The sequence below is a fragment of the Marmota monax genome, unplaced genomic scaffold (genome assembly GCF_021218885.2).
Source record: "Marmota monax isolate L192 unplaced genomic scaffold, Marmota_monax_Labrador192_F-V1.1 WCK01_AAM20220418_F8-fsc00039, whole genome shotgun sequence".
NCBI classification, from domain to species: Eukaryota; Metazoa; Chordata; class Mammalia; order Rodentia; family Sciuridae; genus Marmota; species Marmota monax.
Window position 1 is genome coordinate 15,005,581 of NW_026693602.1, and position 13,993 is coordinate 15,019,573.

At 43.7% G+C, this 13,993-nt stretch overlaps 1 pseudogene; it reads right to left on the minus strand.

The window, feature by feature from the left end:
• Positions 1–4,447: 4,447 nt before the first annotated feature.
• LOC124103085 (zinc finger CCHC domain-containing protein 9-like) lies at positions 4,448–6,520 on the minus strand (annotated as a pseudogene).
• Positions 6,521–13,993: the final 7,473 nt, after the last annotated feature.

Genomic DNA, 13,993 nt, shown 5'->3' on the forward strand with positions numbered 1-13,993 from the left:
TATATAGCTCATCACAGCATAGAGAAATAAAGCTTCTAACATAAGACACTTTTTTTTGTAATTTTGGTGAAAAAATTTGTACCAGAAAGTTAAAGTACAGAGGGATAGTTACTTATACCATCACTAAACTAAAATCAGAAGATAGTTAACTATTGCTTTACTTCTTTTGCTGAAAGCTACAATTTATTATCCTCCTGTTCCAGTGCACAGTATCTCTGGATATAGTTCCACTTGGTGCAGTAGTTTGGATTAAATGGAGAACATGATATTTGAAAGGATCAATTCATGAATTAGACAATACTCCTAAAATTTAGCCTTAGAGCAAGATTTGATTTAAAAGCTTGTGCACAGAGGCTGGTTATTGCCCAGTAACCTTGATGGAATGGTGGTCTACAGGGGACCTGGGACATAACTTTAAAACCTGGGTGTTAATAAGCCATAGCCCCTCTGAGATGTCTGTGCTCCCTTCTGATTTCAGCTAGAATGTGGACATATTTTCCAAATGAATGAAGACCCGTTTTGCAATGAGATGGCAGACCTCCAGGCACAGCTTGGAGACTCAGGCCTGCTTCAGGCTGGACTGCATGCAGAGCCCAGGAGGCCTGTCCACCCACCCTTGCAGCCTTCTGTTGGCTCAGAGCTTTTGATCTCACCATGACAATGTGAACTGCTCTTTCTACCAACCTCTAGGGACAGACCTACTTCAGTCTGGTGGTTGCTGGCTTCCCAAGTTCTTGTTGCCTGTTTTGCTTCTGGAATTCTGTTTTATCCTAGTGTAATACAGAATAAAGAAGGTGAGTGACACAACCTTGCTCTTTCACAGCTCTGCTGAGAGAACTGGAACACACAAGACAACTCAAAAAAGGAAACCCTTCCAAAATACCCCGTATCTGTCTTGTTCTTCACGAGGGACAAGAAGGTCTTTGTAAACATGACAATGTGATGATTTTACTGTAGTGGGACAAGGGCCTGCAGCCAGTTTCACTGGCTTTGGGAGAAGCTGTGATCTGCAGTTCTACCCGGACTCCCAAAGAATCCCACCACCATTGCCTGCCCTTTGTCTGAGACTGGCTAAATCCATCCATCCAGCAAGAGTAATTCATTTTGAAAATAGATGCCTTATCTTTATTGTCTGTTGTGTGAGAGATTTCACACTTCAATGTGAACAGCAACAGGAAAACAAACATAACGGCTCCGCTTTCTCAGTTTCTTCTATTTGGGGTTGGAGTTGCTGAGTTGGGTTGTGGGTATGTCCAGTCATTCAGATAAAGCAACACTTGGTGTTTTATAGCTATTTCCCCACCCCCCCTCTGTAATCAGCTTCTGTGGATTTTAAATAACAGCATTTCAACCTTGTGTTCTTATGTTAATTTTAGAGATAATCAGTACTGAGGTTTCATTCCCAATATATGCCCACCACAAAGAAGTCTACAAAGTTTATTAGACCAAAGGGTCATGCAAAGAGAAAATAGTATTTTATTTTAGATAAGAGCCGTGTGTTATAAGAAGAGCTTGTCACGTACTGAAGTTGGTGTTTTTAATAGCAATAATAAATATGGTGGTAAGTCAGTGTTGAATCCATAATTTAATAGTGGTAGTTATGTGCCCACAAATCTCCTACAAACTAGGCTGGTACTTTCAGTTCAGGCACTCACACATGGATCACTAAATGACTGTTGGTTTTCACGTATTTCACCAGAGAAGTGTTTTTATTCCAGTGCTGTATGGTGTCAAGTAAAAAGCCTTTTATCAGGGTAACTTTTATTCAAGGGAAACTTTAGTTAATAGGTTTTATGAGAATGTCACGAGGCCAGATGTATTTATAGCTCTGAACTGAGACCAAATTAAAGAGCTATTATGATCACATAAATGAAAAAACATGATTGTACCATCTTCATGACTTTCATCAAAGCACTTTCTCCCCTAATACTGTAACTTTTATGCCTTATTTCTGAAGAACTATTGAGGAATGTGAGGGAAAAGATAGTAATGAGTGTTCCTGACGGGTCATTTATGTCTTGGAATTCAAGACTTTGTAAGAAAGGAGAGGAGGAGGATAGGTAACACTGCTTTTGATTTTTTATGCCCTTTGTTTTGAAATGATTTCAAACTGTGCTGGGGATGGAGCTCAGTGGTAGAGCGTTGCCTAGCCTGGGTGGGGCCCTGGGTTCGAATCCCCAGCACCATAAAATAAAAAAGTAAACATTTAAATACTTTCAATCTCCTTGCACGGACTGTACAAAGAACCCTTCCCTGTTATTAGCATTCTCCTACATCTGCTGATTGTCCACTTGTTTCCATCTGTCCCCTTACCTATCCTCCATTTCCCATCTGTTCTATAGTCTTCTTTCTTCTATTCCCATTGGGAAGGATGTTACAGATGGGATGCTCTGTTATTCCAAATAGTGCAGTGTGTATTTCCTGCTCATCCATAATATAGTGAATATATTCCTCAAAATTAGAAAATTACCACGGATGTGAGATTACTGTATGATTCACAAACCCCACTCAGATTTCCACGATGATCTCAACAATGTACTTTATGTTGTATCAAGAGGAGGAGGAGGGAAGAAGAAAACGCCAAAGACAAGATCAGAACTTTTCCTTTGCTCCTTTCCCTTCTGCTCCGAGAGCCAGGTCAGGATCAAAGGTTCTACTTAGTAACCGTGGCTCTTTATTTCCTTCAATCTGGAGCACCTCCCTTTTCTTTGCTTTTACATATTTTAGAAGTATACAAGCAAATTTTGTAGAATTTTGTATTTGGTAGAATTTCTCGCAGTACAGATTTATTTCCTTGCACATACGCATTTTTTGGCAGGACCTTATAGAAGTGGTCTTCTCTTCATCATGCATTATGTTAGGAAACACATAAGTTCAATGTGTGCCATTACTGGTCATGTTAACTTAGTGTCTGCCTGGTTTTCTACTTTATAGTTAATCAGTATTTTGTGCTTATTAATAGCTAGTTAATATGCATTTTATGGAAGACACTTAAGTATTTTTTGCCTTATCAAACTTTCATCCACTAGTTTAGCATCTTTTGATGGATTTTGTTTGAACAAATTATAATATGGTTGTTGTACTTCATTGCTATTAAATACTTGACGTCATCAATTTTATAGGGAGAAAAAGGTTACTTGGGCCCGTGGTTTCAACACATAGCTGCTTGGCCCCGTGCTGTTGGGCCTGTGGTGAGGGAGCACACCACGGATGCGCGGGAGTGTAGGTAAGTGCTTGGGGCAGCCAGGAAGCAGAGAGGGACCAGGAGGCAGGCGTCCCGCAGTCCCTCCAGGGCTTGACCTAAAACCTCCTGCCAGGCCCCCCTCCTCAGGGTTTTCACCACCCTCCAACAGGCCATGCCAAGGACCAAACCTTCTAACACCTGGGCCTTCCAGGGGACATTTATGGTACAAACTCTAGCAGAAGCCGAATGGTGGTTTCCTGTCACTTCTGTAATCACAGCTATGGTCGTGGGTTCCCCTTGCCTGCCCCCTTCCTCCTGATCATGGCTCGATGTGAAGTGTTCCCCCAAGAGCTCCGTGTTGGGACATGGTATCAAGGTAGCAATGCTCAGAAGTGAGATGATGAGCGATGAGGCTGTAACTGCCTGGAGGATGGATCCACTTGATGGGTTGATAATTTGAAAGGACTCCAGGGTGGTGACCACAGGTGGGTAGGGGGTGGCTACAGGAAGTAGGTCACGGGCTGTGCCCTGGGGGTTACATTTTATTCCTGGCCTCACCTCAGTTGCCTCTGCTTCCCAGCTGCCGTGTGCTGCTGCTGGGTGCTTTGCCTCAGCTGGGACCAGAGCCGTGGACTGGCCAGCCATGGGCTGGGCCTCTAAGACTGCGGGCTCCCAACGACTTTCCTTTCTAAGTTGTCCTTGTCAAGAATTCTGGTCACAGCAAAGAAAAGGACTGTTTGGAGATCATGGGAGAAGGTCTCTCACAGTCAAGAAGAAAGGTGGACATGTCAAAAGGAGAAAACCAGAATAAATACTAGGTTTGGGCTAGAACAGGAGAAACCTGTGTGAACTCCTGGTTTTCAACACAGACATCTAGAGAAGTGCCCCTGGCTGTGTGTTCACGGACATTTCCTAGCAACGTCCACCCAGAAGAAAGGGACGAGAGCCAGTGACACATGAGCAGCGCCCACCCCAGCACCCAGAGACTGGCTTCCAAGTCTCGTCTTCCACTAAAGGAACCAAAGATCCTTGAAGAAAGGACTCACTGGAGGGAGAGAGTGGGTTAAATACAAGGTGAGATTAGATTTGGGGACAGAGATTTAAGACATGTTCATTGGTCAGATCAGCAACATTTTGAGTATGAAAGTAAGTAATGAGACCTTAACCCACTGATTAAAATAGGAGTCCAAAGCACATCGTGAAGACAGAGAAGGAAGATGGAAAGGAAAAAAGGAAGGCAGGAATCAATAGTCCTGAATGTTATTAAAAATTGATAACTTTAGGTATTTTTGTTTTGGATTTATCCAGTTTAGGTACATCCAAAATTTCTTCATAAGCTCTGCTCATCCTTTTTGCCCAGTGACCAACTGTGATCGTTTGATCTGAATTCTGACTTTCAGAGCAATCTTCCTTAAAGTGTTCCACAGAACCACAAACTTTGCAGCCACCGTCAGCACAGAGTCCTTTAGGGTTATCAGGAAAGATTGGGGCAGATGTCCCATTTCCCCACAAACAAAATACTTTGCAAAAGGACATTCACCAAGGGCTGGGTCTACTTGATCTTTGCACTTGGTTATTCGTACTCTGTGGACCCACATCAATAGCACATTCCAGTGCCTGTACCTTGATTCTCAGAGACAGCTGGACCATCCTCAATCCCATGGCCAGGTTTTCTACAGTGGAAGCTACTGTTGCTTTTCTTTGCTGCTCGTCATGTTAATTGTCTTCTTTCCCATCCACTGTCTCTTTAAGGCACCTGTGGCTTCCTGCCTTACTTCATGACTGTTGGCTGCTATCATCTCCCAGGGTGAACCTTCTGTGAGTTCTGCCTTAGGGATCCCATGAGTCCATTCACACCTTCACTTAAGTACTCTTTTTCCTTTTTGTTCTTTCTACGTTTTGCTTGGGGTGCATCATTTTTAAGGGGCTGTCTGTTGGCTTCAAGTTGTTTACAATTTGGTAGATTTGGGCTTGTTCTCTCCAAGGACCCCTCCTTCAGGTCCTCCCATGATGTTGCAGGTAAGGGTCTCATTATGAGTGGTAATAATTTGTGCCCAGCTGGTCAGGGTTGCACAGAGGACCTTATCTATCCCTTTACACACATTTGTGCAGAAGATCCTGCTAAGGGCAGGAGTGGATGGAGCTATTCAAGAGGAAGACCTCCTCCTCCTGAGTCCATGGGAAGGAGGCGGCTCCGGTATCAAGCAGGTGAAGTGGGAGAGCCTGGCCGCACTGCTAGTACCTCCACAGCTATGGCCTGTCCCTGTCCAGCACGGTGGGCAGGCCGCGCATCATGGTGGTTCAGCCCCACTGAAAGCAGGGACCCAGCAGCCAGGCCCGCCACCTTCAGCACTCCCCACAGAGGTCCAGCCAGGTCTGGGGAAATCGACAAGAGGTTCCCTATGACATCCAGGGGCCTGGGCGCTCATCTGGGGTGTGACCCATATTACCCACCTTAACTCACATGAATCCTCTTTGGTACATTTTTAAGCATCATTTGTCTTTATTTGGGTTGGCCTGCTTATGGACTCTGTGTTCCGTTAATCAACCTACATATCCATTTATTTACAAAGACAACATTATTATTTACCTTTGTAATGAGTCTTGAAATCAAGTAGTATAAATCCGTTGACTTTGTTTTCCTGTTAAAGTTGTGACATTCTTAAGCTTACATATTTTGTATGTTATGGTTTAGATGTTAGCTGTCCCCCCAAAGCCCATGAGCGAGACAATGCAAGAAGGTTTAGGGGGAAATGATTGGGTAGGAGAGCCTTGACCCAGTCACTGAATTCCTCCCTGATAGGGATTAGCTGAGTGGTAACAAGGCAGGTAGGGCGTGGCTGGAGGAGGTGGGTCATTCAGGGCATGCTTTTGGGGTACATATTTTATATCTGGCAAGTGGAGTGTCTCTCTAACTTGTTACGGACATGTTTTGAACAGCTTTGCTCCACCACACTCTTTTGCCACCATATTCTGCCTCTCCTTGAGCCCCGGGGAATGGAGTCAGCCTCCTGTGGACTAAGACCTCTGAAACTGTGAGCCCTTAAATAAACTTTTCCTTCTCTAATTAGGCTTTTCAAGTCTTTTGGTTACAGCAGTGAAAAAGCTGACTAAAACAGCATATATTATGCTATGCTTGCATCTAAGTGTGTTATGTTGACAGTGTAAATGGTACTTTCAAAGGTTATAATTTTAAGTGGTTCATTGTTACTGCATATGTGTGCATATAATCCATATAGATATGTACTTGAACATATCTATCACACACATACACATACATATACAGCTACTATTTGCGTACTTACCTGTATCTACAGTCTTGCTAAATGTACTCATTATGTCTAGTAGCAGTTTTTTTTTTTTTTTTTTTGTAAACTCTTAAGATATTCTGCATGGGCAATCATACATTTTTAACCATATATACATATTTATTAGTTCTCTCTTCAGAGTGAATCATATCCACATCAGCAAACTCAGGTGACAAGGTCAAGAAATCCTCAAATTGATTTTGCCATTAAGAGACAAGCATAGAATAATTGCATTATTAAAGAGGTTAAACATACCTGCTATTTTTTTTTTAAATTCTGGTGATATTTATGCATTCTAAGAGTGGAGAAAATTTTCTTTCTTTCTTTTTCTATGTAACCTTTGGTGTTAGCTTTTCATTGCTGTGACAGAATACCCGAGAAGAACAACTTAAAGGAGGTAAGATTCATTGTGGCTCCTGGTCCCAGGGGTGTCAGTCCAGAGTTGCTTGTTCCCATTGCTGTGAGCCTGTGATGGGGCAGAGTGCCACGGCAGGAGGATGTGGCAGAACAAAGCTGCTCACCTCATGCAGACAGGAAGCAGAGAGAAGGGGGAGAGGAGTGCCAGGGCCAAGATAGGTTCCCCAAGAGTGTGCCCCAAGGACCACTCCTTCAAGTAGGCCCCACCTCCTCCTGTTTCCACCACCTGCTGACAGTCCATTCAGCCATGACTCCCAACTCCCTCAGTGGATTAACCCATAGAGGGTCAGAGCCCTCCTGATTCACTCATTTCCAAGGTCCCACCTCTGAACATTGGTGAGAACCTTCAACACAAGAGTCTTTGGGAACATTCCAGATCCAAACCATAGCACTTTTAAAAAATCTCTTGCAAATCCTATTGTTACAGCTAATAATTACACTATGATGTTGATTAGGGATGGTAGGAAGGCATTCTTGTATTTATTTTAAAGAGAAAGATTAACTTTTCCCCTTAAGAATAATGTTATCTGGGCTGGGGATGTGGCTCAAGCAGTAGCGCGTTCGCCTGGTGTGCGTGGGCCCGGGTTCTATCCTCAGCGCCACATACAAAGATGTTGTGTCTGCCGATAACTAAAAAAATAAATATTAAAAAATTCTTTCTCTGTCTCTCTCTCTTTAAAAAAAAAAGAATAATGTTATCTTAGGTTTTATGCAAATATTCTTTAACAGGTCAGGGAAGTTCTCTTTTGTTTCTAGTTCTCTTAGAATTTTTTAAATCATGGATTCATAATGTATTTTCCAAAAAGAATGCTTTTCTTTTTTCGCCTCTGTCATGATTATTTATTTTTTCTTCTACAATATTTTTATTTGACACATGACGGTTAGATTTTCAAATGTTGGCCCAGTCTTGCATTCCCAGTACAAAGTCTGCATGGTCATGGTGTGTTCTTATTTTTATATGTTGCTGAATTTGCTTTGCTAGTATTTTCATGATCACGATGGATAATTGTTGGTAATTTTATTGTAAATTCTTTGTTGGGTTTTGGTCAGGGTGATATTACCTTTCACATAAGATGAAAAGTCTTGCCTTTTTCTCTTATTTTCTAGAAGAATCTTGGTGGAATTGCTATTATTTCTTCCTTGAGTGTTTGATAGACTTTGCTAGGTAAGCCGTCTGGGCCTAGGGCATTTGATCTCTCTTGGCTATGAACCATATGACAAATAGCAAAGATCAAAGAAGTTTAGAGAATCCCCCACCTTTCCCTATATTCCAGCTTGTCAGTTAGGAATTTTGCTTGGATACCCTGTGCTTCCATCTCCTGGGCTCTGAGATGCTATTTATGTAACTTTCTCAAAATATCTTTTAGCCATTTCATTGATTGTGCCTGGCAGCTGGATACCCGCAGGTTTCTCTTATTATCTAGTACTTCTAAATATAAGGTGGCTCTGTCAATTTGTGAGGTCAAGCAAATTGTTCACAAAGACAAGTTAATTGTAATAGAGAAGGTTTTAACTGCTGGACTTTGGTTGGTTCCCTTTCATGTGCCACCTCATGGTCTAAGAGCTACCTGATATGAATTAAGCATTTGCTTCTCTTTGCTTAAATTGAATTATGTCTAGATTTTGAGGACATTTAAGTATTTAATTTTAAAAAGCTGCATTTTAAAATTATACATACAGCTGACTTATTAAGTGAGACTCACTATGTTTATAGTAGCTGATATAGCCAATTTTCCAAAGAAATTAAACTCTCAGGAGATAATTAGGAGACCAAGTTCACTTGGATGAAACCCAAACACTTGAATCTTTAATGATTAAAAAAGGTCTTTTAAGACCCTTTTTCACCAGGCCTGCGGGTTCACGCCCGTAATCCCAGTGGCTCTGGAGGCTGAGGCAGAAGGATCACAAGTTCAAAGTCAGCCTCAGCAATGTAGGGAGGCCCTACACAACTTAGCAATACCCCATCACAAAATAAAAAGGCCTGGGATGTGGCTCTATGGCTGAGCACTCCTGGGTTCAATCCCTGGTACAAAAAAGAAAAAAAACCCATGCACAGGTGGCTCTGGAGGTTTGAGATGCAGTGGGCATAACTAATTGCACAAAGTGGCATCATAAGGGCCCCGTGGAACTGAATGGATGTTAGAATAAACTAAACCTTTAGCTCACTCAGCCTCCACCTGAGGTTGGGATTGAACAAACTGCGGGCCTCCTGGTGAAAGTGTGGCATGGCCCCTCCTTGGATTCTTGGTTTCTTTCCTTCATTGTTAGAGGAAAAGAATGCGCTAATGTTGTTTTATGGCTTGCTCCAAGTGCGTTATCTTCCTATCCTCTCTGAAGGTGAGGTAGGGGGCGTTTGGTAGGATACATAAAGCAGCAGTAACGCCATCAAGTCTAAATTGCCAGGTGGTGATCCTTAACTCAGAGTCGTTGGTTTGAAAAATGAACAAATCTCTCTCATCAGCATGAGTTTTCAATACAATCCTTGACGATATATGTTGGAGGACAATAAGGAAACTTGGAAGAATGGTAGGGTAAGAGTTGGGTCTGAGGAGGGAAGGCTTGGGGCTACACATGAGAACGCTGTCCCTGTCCTGGTCAGTCACCACCGCCCCTGTGACAGGGGCTTGGTCTTCTTCAGTTCCTAACCCCATGTTCAAGGGAGGTAAGGAGGGATGCCCTTAACGTAACAAAGGTAGTTTTAATTGTTTTTACAATATGTCAAGTATTATTAGCTGACCAGGTCTCGGCATCAGTGAGTCTATGACCATGAGGAGTAAAAGCAACACTGTGTGGATGATTCTATATGGTTTTCAGTGGAACCAGTTGGACTCCCTGCACCCACATATGTACTGAGAAGCTTGGAGACTTGGATGGGATCATGAGTGGCAGTGCCCTCCTGAGTGACAGGGAGGGGAGAGAAGCATTCAAGGTCTCTTACCCATGGCCTGTATCCCGAGTCCCAGAAGGGCAAGAAGACCCATTTCTTTATCATTTGTAGCCAGATAAAATGAGGCCAAGTGGGAGAATCTGTGTCTTCCCCCAGGGTTCCTTGAGGCCTCTGGTGTTGGCTCTGTGATGCTGGGTGTACTGGATTTCCTTATGAATGTACCTGCCCTGACCATACCTTGAGCAAAACTCAAGTGGTATAGTAAGAGGAATGCACTTTAGAATACTTGAAAAAAAATTAACCCTCCTATGTTAGTGGTAAACTATGTAGGGATACCATGTCACTGCTGAGCACCTAAAAATATGTAAGATAAAGTGGGGCCATTGAAGGTATTTCCACCAAATGACTCTGGGCAAGTCTCCTATAAACTTTTCGTCTCACTTTCCTCCTGTGTTTGAACGTGAAACATTCTGAAGTGTTTGGATTTCCTGATTGCCATGGTCCCCTAGGATCTGAACATGCTGGGACTCTGGACTGTTAAGAACCCAGCTTTGGAAGGCCTGGGGGTTTGAGATGAGACACATGGAGACATGACCTGGTGCTGGGAATAAGTCTAAGTATTCACAAATGGAGACGCATTGTGCATTAAAGGCCTGGCTTTTTGGCTGTTTTGTTGTTAATGGAAGAGAGTCTTACAAGTAGGAATTTTCTTTGCTAGATCACAATATGTATGTCTCAAAAACCCAGTCCTGTTTTGAAGATGTATATTCTGGTGAAGAGAGAAAGTCACATGAGTACATGTTTGGCTCCAGAGGAAATGTTAAAGGAAAAAATTATCAAAGGTCAAGTCACCTCCCCACATAGTACAGGAGGATAGAATGCAGAGGGGATTCCAACTAAGCTGTAGAAGACAAAAGCACGAAGCCACATTCCTAGATTAGAATGCATAAGGGAAATGAAGAAGCAGTCTTTTTTTTTTTTTTTTTTAAAATACACTTGACAGTGTTTGGGTCCTAGCTGGAGGTTATTCTTGATCATACTAATTTAGACATCTGAGTCTCTCTGGAAAACCTGATACAATTTTCCTTCCAGGTGTTCCTTTGTAACAGGAAGCTAGGATTCTTTTTGCAAAGAATCTATCCTAAAGGGAGAAGTTAGCCAGATGAGCTGACCACACCGCAGTCTCAGTCATGAGGGATGGAGTTCTTTAATGTTTGTCTTGGTACCTGTGTCAGAGAGATGTTCCTAAATGCAGAATAAAAATGCATACTTACTTTTACCAAAATTAATCATGTTATGAATGTTGAGTGCAACCCTGAGGGGTTGCATCAGACGAGATGTTACATCCCAGGGCAGGAAACATGTTCTCCCTGAACTAGCCTTGACTAGAGCGTGGCCCCTGTCTACCAGGGCTTCATGGGGTGTGGCAGCCGTGAGCAGAGAAATGCAGCAGTGTGGAAGGTGGAAGAGGTGGCGAGCAAGCACTGAGGTGCTGAGGAGAGTGGGAAGCCGGTGAGGGCCAGGGTGTCACTCTAGGTGATTGACAAGGTTGTGGTGCCCTGAGGATGATGCTGGCCTCAGGACACTGAGTGAAGAGAGTGTCTCAACACAACCACCGAAGATATCCAGCTGCAAAGAAACATAATAAACTATGAACCAGAAAGTCCTGGGCAAAACATGTATTAACAAATGATAAAGGCTACAGGCACGAGGGAGCAAGATCCTAAACAAGGGGAGCATTGCATATGGACGTTTTAGCACATCAGTGTGAAAGAGGAGAGAAGAGGGGGGATTAAGGAGGAAGACCGTGGGTCGTGGCACTGAAGGACAGAGATTAGTTTCTAAACATAAGTGATTCAAGAAGGAACATTGTACTGTGAACTAGAAGGGGCAGCAGCTGACAAGGAACTCCTAAGCCTCAAGAACTGTGCTAAAAGCTTGAAAGCATTATTTCATGTAACCCTTTCATCAAACTATGTGCCCTAAGCACAGCTACTAAATGTCAGAGTTGGGTTTGAACCCAAGCTGTCCTGACCTGAAGCCAGTGTTCCCTTCCCCTCCCCTGGAGAAAGAATGTGGGATCACGTTGAAGTTCCAGTCAAAGGCTGAAGATAAAAGTGCAGCAGCAGCAGGCGTTTCAGTTCAGAAACGAGCCGCGCAGTCCTGCCGGGGCAAGCGGGGTGCTGCTGGCTCGGGCGCCCCGGTTTCTGAGGCTGGAGGTACTACGGAGGTTTGTCTAAACATTCTTCTGCCGGCTGTTTTCATTGACATATGGGGGAGAGGTGAAATAACCAGCAAAATACAGCCAAGAGTTTGAATCGAATTTACTTTTAAAAGGAAAAAGGATGTGAAGCTCCAGGACCCTGGCATCGTCAAACAGTACTGCCCGTCTCTTCAAGGATCTGGTTCTAGAGAGAGCTGGGGAGCAGAACAGGGGAAACCTCAATGTGCAGATGGGTGCTCCAGGGCTAAGAGGTGCAGATGGGTGCTCCAAGGGCTGAGAGGTGCAGATGGGTGCTATGTGAGCTAAGAGATACAGATGGGTGTTCCAAGGGCTAAGAGATGCAGATGGGTGCTCCAAGGACTAAGAGATGCAGATGGGTACTCTGTGTGCTAAGAGGTGCAGATGGGTGCTCTATGAGCTAAGAGATTACAGATGAGTGTTCCAAGGGCTAAGAGGTGCAGATGGGTGATCCAAGGGCTAAGAGGCACATATGAGTTATATGCCGATGAAAGGGCCTAGTAAATATTTGTTTGTGTATAAGAGAAGTTTCTTTTGAGATGTGTCAAGAAATCATGTGCCTAATTATCTGAAGAAAACACAAACCTTGTAATATAAATCAGTTATATCACAATTGGGTAAATTGACAATTTGATTCAACAATTCATATAGAAATGCAAGGAGTTAAGAAGAGTTAAAAATACCAGAGAAATGCTTGAGATCTGTCCTATCAGGTACCTGAGCATTGTGATAATGGTGCTAGGGTTGATTAGTAACCCCGCAGAACAGACCAGAGGGCCTGAGCAGACCCGGCTTGGTGACCGCACAGCTGGTAATGCCCAGCTGGGAAAAGGAGTCTTCATTAAGTGTCGCTGGGTTGACTGCTGTGGCCTGATGCAGTTGACCCCTGCATCACATCAGATACCCAAGTCAATTCTATGTCAAAAAACTCATTTCCCAGCAGGCTAGAAGGCCCACCTCCTCCTAATGACCACTCTGGCCTTCTCACAAGTAACGACTGCCCTCTTTCTCTTTATCCCTGAGTAGTGACCCTGTGAGATCACTAGGTGATGATTCATTGATATTTAAAATTATGATTTTCACACTCGTAGTATTGTTATGTTCTAATAAAATTTTTAATTGTGAAGGGCCCTAACAAATACCTAAATAACTATGACAAATTCCCATGATTATAGGAGGGGGTGAAAAGAATTGAAAGAGCTGATGTTATTCTGTCATTCTCTAGGCACTTGACTCACCTACCAGTAAAAATTAAAATAAAAGATGCATACAGTTGGGCATGGTGGTGAAGGCAGGTAATCCCAGGAACTTGGGAGGCTGAGGCAGGAGGACTGCAAGTTTGAGGGTAACTTGGGCAATTTAGCAAGACCCTGTCTCAAAAAAGAAAAAGGACTGGGGATGTGGAAAATGGGGTGATGCAGGCTCGCTTGGTAGAGCACCCCTGGGCCCAATTCCCTGGTAATGCTAAACGATAAAACCCAAGCGGGAAGAGTGGTCCTCAGGCAGGGTGAGTGCCATCAGATATTTTCTTTGTGATAATCGTGGGGAAGAGGAGCAAGGGCTTGGAGCACTTGAAGAGGAGGAGCTATAAGTAGAGCACCTGCCCATGAGGCTTTCTGAGGGTGTCAGAGGGACAGGTAGGACAAGGCTAGAACAGGAGACTGTGCAGGGTCCTCTTTCAGGCAGGGGGCTTAGATGGGTGGCAATGTGATAATGCCTGGGACACACCAGCAGAGTAGACTAGTCTCTGAACAGCTCTTTGGCCTCTGAAGCAGAAGTTGTAATTTATAAGACACTCGGCAGTTGTCGGCCTGAACTTGCCCTGGCCCTCAGAACCTGGTCCCTCAATGCCATTCGGGTCTCTCCTCCCTTCCCTGGAGGGGCCCCCTGGTCTCTGTCAGCTGGTGTGCAAGCTTGTGAACCCTCAGATTGTAAGCCCTCCTCTCCTCGGGTGC